Raw genomic sequence first — 10373 nt, 5'->3', positions numbered from 1 at the left:
GAGCTTGCATGTCTCTAAGTCCATGTCTACACATGCAAAGTGGAGAATTACGGAACCTTGTCAAAAGTCACTGTGAACACACCTTTCTTCAGGTAAGGCTGTGCCAGGTCTTATGCTGAGAAATTAAAACTCAGTCCCTGTCATCTGAAACAGGAAATGCAGGCTCAAGCATGAGCCTGCAGAGATGCAGATATGACTGAATCCTAACTCTAACCTCACACTACACACACATTTACAAGACTATAGATAATCATTCAAGATGTGTTTTATGAAATGCATGGAGCTGGACAGGGCTGGGTACAAGGAGTGAGGGTGTTCTGAGGGACTCATGCCAGCCTGGGAAGCTATCCTCCCCTCCCCTGGACTGTTCTGGAAGACTTCCAACATCTCCAAATGTGCTTTGGTTACACCTCCTCTTCCATAAGAATCTTCAGTCCCAGCTTGAGTGATGCTTCATTATTCACCCTCCTGATAATACCTCACTGCTTGCAGACATTTGGTTTGGAGGGGGCCAGCATTGCCAGGCTAAGATCTGCTCTGCAACTTTCCTAGGAAAGACCCATTAATAACCCAGGTCACATGACTGCCAGTCATGCAGTTATGGCCTGTGATGTGGGGGTTGTAGAGCTTAACTCACAAAGAGCAAGGCTCTATCCTGCTTACCGGGGTGGGGGTGGGTGTTCTCAAGTCTGCTCCCTATCCATTTGCCATCTCAGTCTGTCTGTCTCTGGTGTCTGTCCTGCCTTCCCATCTGGCCTGGGATGAAGAGCCTACTTTCATCTTTGCATCATATCTCAAGCTTGATGCCTGGTGCTCGGCTGACACTCAGGAAATAAGAGCATTGATGATGATGATAATAACAGTGACAATGACACAATCATGGAGTTGAGATGGTTAGAGTTGTTTGGATGTTAGAGAGAAAAGACATATCATTGGACCAGGGTGGAGAATTTAGTTCAGTTTAGAAAAGTGAGCCAAGTACAGAAGTGGTGACTAGGATAATCTGGCCCCAACTCAGCCCAGCCCCACTCACGTCAGTCATCATCTGCTGCTCTAGCCTCAAGCTCACCATCGCATTGTGGACTTCCTTCTGAGCCGCTGTGCTGTACACGCTGAACCTCTGGTTTTGTTGGAAACAAATCCCCCCAAATCCTCTGCCTTCTCACGCCCTGCCCTGCCCTGCGCTGATGAATGTGACCCTACCTTCCATTTCCTTCCTCTCCTGTCCTACCTGTTAGAGGGGGAACCTCCAGCCTCCTACCTTTGCCTTGTGCCATTTCAGTTCAAGAATATTGTTCCTCCTGCCTGATTTAAAAGCTTTTCGCCACCTGCTTCATCAGTCCAGCTACGGACCCAGCCCAGACTCGAGGAGTTAGCTACCGGTTTTCAGTCTTCCTGCCTAATTCTTGCCGTCAGGTAATTCTTATATGCATGGCTCATTCAACATTGTAGTTCAGCAGGTCTCAAATTTTAGGAAATCTAAGAACCACTCCGCTTACTAAAATCCAGAATCTTGGGCCCTTCCTTCAGAGATTCAGATTCAGTAGGTCTGGCTGGGGCCCAGAGAATCTCCATTTTTGCATAGGTGATTCTGAACTCTGCTTTGGCCTCAGTCCCTGACCTCAGTTCCAAGGCCTTTAATTCAATTTAACAGCCTGCTCGTATGGTCACACCCTGGATCCTCCTGGAATGTCTCAACCTCTGAGAACCTAAACTATAGTGTCCTCCTCTCTGACCCCCTTACTCTCATTACATCCTCCTCCATCTCTAGCCTCTCAAACATTTATTTTCTTCCAGCCCTTCAGCCCCTCCTGCTCACATTTCTTCCCCCCAAGTGAGAACCTGGGTTCAGTCCCTTGAACTATTTCTAACCTTAGCCTCCACACCAGCGTGTTCCAACCTGACAATCCACTTTTTTACTGCTCCAACCTCATGGACAGAGCTGGAGAAAATGGCGTCCCATGAATCAGGGCCTCTACAATTCAGACTTTACTGGGTCCCCCAAACACTAATGCTTGGCAGAGCTTTTATTTGCTGAGACCTCCTTTCATTATCCACAGTTGTTACTGGAAACCCCAATTCCAGCTCCAATTCCTTTGCTTTCAGCCAGTATCCTTCTTAGAGGAAATAAATTCTAAGTCCAGCCACCCCTCTACAAATTTTGCTTCTCATCTATGAATTTTTAGAGGAAGTACTATCAGCTCCTCTTGCTTGCTAATATCTTCAAGTAGTGTTTCTCCTGGCTGCCACTTTTCCCCACCCTATGAGCAAACTCGAGTATCTCCCTGCCTTAAAAAATTTCCCCTGACTTTGGTTCCCTCTCTAGATTCTGTTCTGCCTTTATCTCAGCACAACTGAGTTTCCTGAAAGGCTGTCTCCGTGGGTGTGGTAGATTGCATTTTAGTTCTCAATTCTTCGTCTCTCCCTGGAAACACACCCTTCACCATGTGTCTATGCACTATTTCCGTGGAGGTGCAATATATTTCCCCTACACCAGTGATGTACTTACTCTTGTGACTTGCTTTGACCAATAGAAAGTTAGCAGAGGTCTTAAATGTGCTGTTATGGTTGAACTTGGTCTCTGGATCTGTGCCTCTCACTGTGAGAAGATCCCTAGGGTAGTTAGTTGCTGGTCTAAGAGAATGAAAGACACATGGAGGCGACCTGACCCCACTCACAGCTTGGAAGCCAGCCCAGCCCAGCAGAGCCCAGCCTAGATGAGCCGAAACAGACTGCCCACAGATGCTTAAGTAAGAAATACATGTTTACTGTTGTATGCCTCTCAGTTTTAGATTTGCTCGTTATGCAGCATTATTGCAACAATAGCTAACAGAGACAGTGAGAAACAAAAAGATTAGTTATTAATGGTGTTGAAAAGACAAGGTGTTTGGATAAGTGGTTAGCTATTTGGAAAAGAGCAATTTAGACCCATGCCTCAAAGAGTACACCAAAATAAATTCCAGGTGAATTATAATGTTAAGGACATATAATTAAACCATACAAAATTAGAAGAAAATGAAATACATGTCCAACCTCTGAATAGTGGAAGATTTATTTCCTCTATAAAAGCAATAGAAGTGTTTTTCTAATTTTCTTTAATAGGCATATGTTACTTTTAAACTCAGAAAAAAAGCAACTGAAGATCTAACAAGGGTCTGGCTCCTCAAAAAAAATTTAAACTTTCTCTATGTTAAGAAACAACACAAACAAAAGAAAAAGCCCAAAAAAATTTGTGGAAAACAGTTGCCTCAAATTTGTCAAATAGTTAATCTACTTAACATGTAAAGACCTTAAAAAAGTGAAAAAATACAAAGACCTCAATTAATACAGGGTTAAATAGCTAGTCTGCATGAAAAGTTAAACTTCAAAAAAATCAAGAAAGTGCAAGGTAAACAATGAGATAAGATTTTCATCTATAAGAATAGAAGAGATTAAAGACAGTAATAAAATTCTGGAGGTTTCTAAGAATATGGGAAGGTGAGTACTCATACATTGCTTGTGGGGTGTCATTGGTAAAATTTTCTAGAAAACAATTCCCAATATGCATCAAGGCTTTAAAAATATTCACATTCTTTGATTCAGTAATTCCGTTTTAGAGATCTGCCTGAAAGATCTGCCTCGAAGATATCATTTGAAATGTACACAGTGGTGAGACTGTAAACAGTGTACAGGTCTGGCAGCAAGGGAAGAGTTAGGTTCTATGAACCTTTGCTTGGCTTTAAAATGGTATTCGTAATTAGAACCCAATGCAATGCATGATCCTGGATTGGCTCCTGCACTAGAAAAAAAGACAGTAAGGGGACAATTAGCAAAATTTGAAAAATGATTGCAGAGAAGTTTTTAGAATTGTTATCAATGCTAATTTCCTGGTTTTGATACTAACACTGTAGTTAAGTTAGATGTGAACATTTGGGGAAGCTAGGTGGCTGTTGTATGGGACCTCCTTGTACTTTTTTGCAAATATTTTATATACCTGAAATAACTTCAAAATAAAAAGTTAAGAAAACCAAAATGCACACAAATAGAGTTGTGATCATATGTCAATAAACATTGTTTTAAAAAAGCAATAAAGACGTGGTAGATCCTGTTGGTCAATTAATATCCATTTTCCACTCTCCCTTTTTTCCTTGTTAACCCCTGTTTTGTTTATGAACCCATAGCTTCCAAGTGAGCCCCTCCCCAGCCCTGGTGGGCAAATCTTGATTGGTTCAAGCCAGTTGGTGCTCTTATCGTCCTGCCAAGTGATTGGTTAGACCCAGGAATATGATGCAATTCCTGCCACAAGATAATAATAGCAAATATTTATATAGCACAAATCATGTGCCAGGCACTGTTCTCAGTTCTTTACACAGATTAACTGTCAGTTCTCACAATAACCCTATGAATCAAATATGGTTATAATTCCCACTGCACAGATAAGAATGCTGGGGCACTGAGAGATCAAGTCAGTTGCTTCAGGTCACATGGTGATTTGCTTCAGGTTGAGATTGAGAGGGAAATAGGTTGGAGGCTTTCTAAAAAGATTTTCCTAGTTGTCAAAAGGGATGTAATAGGGCTATGCTCTTTTCTTGCTCTAGGATGCTGTCATCTGCCTGTGATGCCTGGGACTACAGCAGCCATTTTAGGACTATGAGGGAGCAGCCCAAGAGGCTATTCCAACAGTTGAAGATGGCAGAGCAAAAGTGAGGATGGAACTAGTGTCCCTGAAGACACAACTGAGCCTCTGAATTAACCAGTCTGAATTGGCCCCTGGACTTCTTGTTATGTGAGATAAAAATTGTCATTGTTTAAACCACTTTTAGTTGCGTTTTTTGATACTTGCAGCCCAAAACACCCAAACTAGTACTGTGGGTAAACTTTACATTTTGATTTAAAGTGGGAGAAAAAACAGGATACAAAACTGTATAAATTTCGTGTAATTAATATAATTGCTGCTAACAAAAATGCATAGAAAAGTGTCTAAAATGCTATGGGGGGAGGGGATAGCTCAGTGGTAAAGCCCATGCTTAGCATGCACAAGGTCCTGAGTTCAATCCCCAGTACCTCCATTAAAAATAAATAAATAAGAACCTAATTAGCCCCCACCAAAGAAAAACAAACAAACAAACAAAATAAATAAAATGTTATCAGTGATGATCTTTGATTGATGGGCTCGGGATATTGCTTGGTTTTTTTTTTATTCTTTATAAAAAACATTTTCTGACCTTCTATAATGAAAATGTATTACTATTTTAATGTAAAAAGTATTATTTTATTAAAACAAAGAAAAGAGTCCTCCTTGCTGCCTCTACCTTCACTTCACATCTGTTCTCTCACCATTCCATCCTAATTTGACTCTGACCCCTTGGCCCTCAAACCCATTTGTCACTGTTCAACCCTTGTCACTTAACCTCGGGACAGAGCCTTCTTTCCCCGCCTTCCCTGTTGGTCTCTTCTGGTTCTCTTGTCACATCCCTTACAGGCTTCCCCTGATTTCAGCTATCACTTGACATGTCTCATTATTCCCAGGAGAAGTGTCCACCCTAGCTTCCGTCTCAATCTCCAAACCTAAATGCCATCCTTTTCCTGGTCATCTCCGGGTGGGACAGGGGAGGGGGGAGGGGGTCTTAGTCTTTTTTTCTGCAAAAGGGACTGATAATCTGCCCCGAGCTATTATGAGGATTAACTGCAATTACCCAAGTAAAGGACGCAGTGCCCAGTTCATTGCAAGAGCTCCCTCAGTGTTCATTGATGTTATTGTACCTTGTATCATTCTTGGAACATTAAAGTCTGCTCCTTGTGGGTGCTCAGCCATCACTTGAATTTGGGTCCTTGAGTCCTAACACGTAGTCCACTGTGGACACCCCCAGCCCCTGTCCACCTTACATAGATTATCAGACAAAGCCTTTGGAAGCCCAGCTCTGAATCACGTCTGCCCCCTGCTCAAAGCCAGTGTCTGCACCTTTAAATTCACATGGCTCGGTTTAGTGATAAGGTCTCAACCCAGTTTTCTAGTGTTTTGCACTCCCACTGCTCCCTTTCACGTGCTTCGTTTTCAGTCAGCCTGCACCAGTCGCTGTCCTGGGCTTTTGCCCCCTGACACCTGCCCTCCCATACCTGGAGAAATCCTTTCAGGCTCACACCCGAGGTGATCTAAGACACTCCAGGAGTAACTAACTAATTAAGGCCTAGATTCTCAGTCTGGGGAGTTTTGCAGGCTCTCCCAGGGGGAGGAAGGGAGGAGGGTGAATTCTTGCCCAGGGAGACTGACGTGCCCTACCTGTGAGTACAGCTCTTTTAAAGCTACAAGTAAATCCTAAATCCTACTTTCAAGTCCTCTTTGAAGCCCCTTCTGATCACCACAACTCTTTGCAATGCCGGGGCACTACTCTACCTCTAGACTGGAAAACACCTGCTAACTCATAGTCAAAAAGAAATGAATGGTTTGAAAAGTAACCCTCACTACTTTCCATTTTGAACTATGGGGGAGTCCATCTGGGGCAGCCACTGTGTCTCCTTTACAGGACTGTGGCCTCCCTGCAGGCAGAAATGGTGCCCTATGCTCCCTGGCCACCCCTCCCCTCAGCACCCAGCACCACGCATTGCAGAGACATAAGTGTTTGCTCAGGTGCAGGGCACAGAGGAAGAACAGAACCAGCATGTATGACTGTCTACTGTACACTAGACGTGCGCCAAGCCTTCCCATGTGTTATTTCATCATCCTAAGGTAACAGTGTCCTCATGTTAGAGATGAACACATTGGCTCAGAGAGGCTAAGTTCCCCATCACAGAGCTAGTAAGTGACAGAGCCAGATCCGGTCCTGGTTTTGTCTGACTCCAGAGTCCAGGCTCTTTCCATTGATACTGTGTTGCTAGCCAGGGTAGGGAGTGGTTCAGTCAGAGTCTGCCAGGAAATAGATGACACCCTCCAACAGGTAACGGGAGGAGAGCTTTATGGAAGAACTACTCTTCAGGTGATGGACAAGGTACAGGAAACACAAGGGACAGTGTAGTTCCCCAGGGCTACTGATGGTGGGGCTCTGGCACCACCTCAAGGCCTGACAGGGGAGGGGAGGGAGCAGTTACGGAACTTGGAGGGAAAGAGCTGTGTGGACAGGGCCACTTGACTGGAGTTATGACATTTGGTTGTGGGATGAGCCGGTCCATGGTGACCCTTCGGGAGGGAGAAGAGCAAATACCCCAGCCCCACTGTCTCCTTGCTGCCCCTCTCCTGGGGGGCTCTCCACTGGCCAAACCTAACTGAAGCTGGAGGACAAAGGGTCCACTGCTGTGTCCACCCAGACCAGCTCTGAGCACAGTGAAGGATGGAGACAGGCATGGGGGGCAAATGGAAGGTGGCCAGCCAGACGAGTCCAGGGAAGATACGTGCACTAGGGTGGCTGTTGGGTGGGGGGAGGTATTGACCCTTCAGAGGTGAAGGCTGGATACTACCTTTCATCCAATGACTGAGACAGCTCCTAACTGGCTTCCCTGCTCCCATGTTCCACCCCTACATCCCATTTTCCACTTAGAACCAGAGGTTTTTAAAAAATACAGCCCAAATCATGTCCCTCTCCTACTCAAAACCATTCAATGGCTTCCCCATAGGGTAAGACCCCAAATCCTTAACAAGGCCCAAGAGGCCCTGCAGATCTGGCCCTGCCCACCTCCCCAGTCTCCTTGTAGGTCATGCCCAGTGCTCACCACTTCCTAGGTACATGAGTCTCCTTGAAGTTTCTAGAACACCTCAAGCTCTTTCAACTTCTGGGCCGCTCCCACAGCCCTCACATAGCTTGTTCACTCAGAGAATAATAAATGCATGCCGGCCACTGCGTGTGTGCGCGCGCACACACACACACACACACATATTCCGATACACGCACCATACAACGTACACACATACCACATAGACACATATACCATAAATGCACTCATTCCATACACATATACACCACACATGCACACGTACAAACACACATACATACCATACACACATCCATATCATACACACACACACACTATACACACAGACCATACACACATTCATACCGTATATACACCCAAAACACACACAAACACTGACTGTGTGACTCAGGCTGCTCTTTTTTTTTTTTTGGCGGGGGTAGGTAATCAGGTTTATTTATTTTTTATTTATTTTGTTTTTAGAGGAGGTACTGGGGATTGAACCCAGGACCTCATGCTTGCTAAGCATGCGCTCTTACTGCTTGAGCTATCCCCTCCCCCACTCAGGCTGCTCTTTGATGCCACTTTCTCAGAGCAGCTGCCTGGGCCTCTGCAATCCAAACGAGGTCCCTGTGTGCTGTTCTCTTGGGTGCTGAGTCCATTTTCCCTCAGTGCAGGTATTACCGTTAGTAACTGTATATTTACTTGTGAGGTTAGTGGCTAATGTCTGTCTTCCCCACTGGTTGCTCATCCTGCAACCAAAGGTCAACAAGTGCAGTCAGGTGGCCCTGTTCACATAGCTCCCCTCCAAGTTCCATAACTGCTCCCTCCCCTCACCTGTCAGGCCTCAAGCCCTGGGGAAGCGCCAGGAGGGCAGGGGCTGTGTTTATTTTATTCACTCTTTCCCCCCCACTGCTCAGCACAGTGCCCAGCACAGAGCTAGCCTGTAAGAAATATTTGCTGAGTTAGTGTCAAAGAGCTGCGTTGAATCCTGGCTCTGCCACTCCTAACTGAGCCCATGAAGATGCTGTTGTATTGCTCTGAGATAAGTTCCTTAAGTTAACTTTTTATTATGGAGAACGTAAAACATCTGAACAAAGCAGAGAAAACAGCAGGGGCTCTCACGTCCCATTTCCTAGCTTCAACACTGGTCAACTTGTGTGTTTGGTTTCTTTACCTGCAGACAAGGGAGATTAGAGTGATTTTCAGACTTTTATAACCCTGATTCACAGTAAGAAAGACATTTTCCACTGAGACCCTAACACAATATACGTATAAATACAACTGAAACAAAGTTACACAAAACAATAACAATGCTTATATTCTCATTTTTTCTAGTCTTTTTTTAAAATGTTGGTATGACCCACTTAACTGATCTAACTAATGAGTCATGATCAGCAGTATAAAAAGCATTGCACTGAATGATCTTCCATTAACCTAGAAAATTGTTAGGGTTTCCCCTCTTTTTTTTGCTAAGGGATGATAGCCATATCCTGCCCTCTAGTGGTCAGATTTGGGAACTGATCGTGTCTTCCTAGAGGTCAAGTTTTATCCTGGGACTAACTTCTTTTCACTAAAAAGTACTGAGTGCAGGCTCTAGGCCAGGCATCTGAGGTGGTGGGATCTGAGCTGAATTACAGCATAGACCCTGCCCGCAAGAGTCTTCCCCCAATTGATGACCATAGCATAAGTAGTCTAGATCTGTGCTGTCCAATGTGGTAGCCACTAGCCACGTGTGGCCATTGAGTACTTAAAATATGGCCAGTGCAACTGAGAAATGTAATATTAATATTATTTGTTTCTAATTCATTTACATTTAAATATAAAAATTGATACTTATTTCAGTGACTGGAAAACACTCAAATATGTTTGGAACAACCTGGGAGTGATTGTGAATCTACATTTTCAGCTATACATTTTATAAAATCTAAATAAAGATACAGTATTTCTGATGAAAATTTAACATCCAAATCAAGATGTGCTCTAAATGTAAACTACATACTGGATTTCAAAGACCTAGCATGAAAAAAAAATCTCAATAATTTTTTATTGACTATATGTTGAAATAATAATATTTTTAGATATGTTGGGTTAAATAAATACATTACTAAAATTAAATTCACCTGTTTATTTTTAATTTTTAAGTGTGGCTACTGGAAAATTAAAAATGACTCATTGGTTCACATTATATTTCTATTGGACAGCACTTATAAGGCTGGAGTTCCTTCTGATATCCCTCCTTTGAGGCCTTCCTGTGCATCTTACATCCTTGATGGAGATGAAGGAAGCCATGAGAATCTTCATTCAGACTAGGGCAGGGATAGGGGTAGGAATTAGAAGTTAAATATTGGACATATTAAGGTTGAGATGCCTATGACTCCACCACTCCCCACATCAGCGGCCCTGAATCATTTGGAACACATTAGAAATGCAGACTTTCAGGCTCCAACTCCCTACTGAAGCAGAATCTGCATTTTAAGATTCCCACGTGATTTGTTTGGACAGAAAAGTTTGAGAAATGGTCACCTATTAGATAGCCAAGTAGAGATACAGGTGGCAGGTCTCTGCTTTTCTTTGTTCAGTGATGTGGGAAGCAAGGTCAAGGCTGAGAGTGAGGCTGTGGAGAAGGTTTTGGAGTTTTGAAGTGACTGGAGAAAGTGTAGTAACCTCAATGGAAATGTTAATATGAATGGGTGAGAAAAACCTAAGTC

At 43.7% G+C, this 10373-nt stretch overlaps 1 long non-coding RNA gene across 1 annotated transcript; it reads left to right on the top strand.

The window, feature by feature from the left end:
* Window positions 1–2384: 2384 nt before the first annotated feature.
* Window positions 2385–4795, top strand: LOC141577745 (uncharacterized). The gene is made up of 2 exons (XR_012507172.1): window positions 2385–2750; window positions 4578–4795. It is a non-coding gene; the product is annotated as an uncharacterized LOC141577745 (long non-coding RNA).
* Window positions 4796–10373: the final 5578 nt, after the last annotated feature.

The sequence above is a fragment of the Camelus bactrianus genome, chromosome 5 (genome assembly GCF_048773025.1).
Source record: "Camelus bactrianus isolate YW-2024 breed Bactrian camel chromosome 5, ASM4877302v1, whole genome shotgun sequence".
NCBI lineage: Eukaryota > Metazoa > Chordata > Mammalia > Artiodactyla > Camelidae > Camelus > Camelus bactrianus.
The sequence above is the reverse complement of the archived record's forward strand: the minus strand, read 5'-3'. Positions and strand labels throughout refer to the sequence as shown.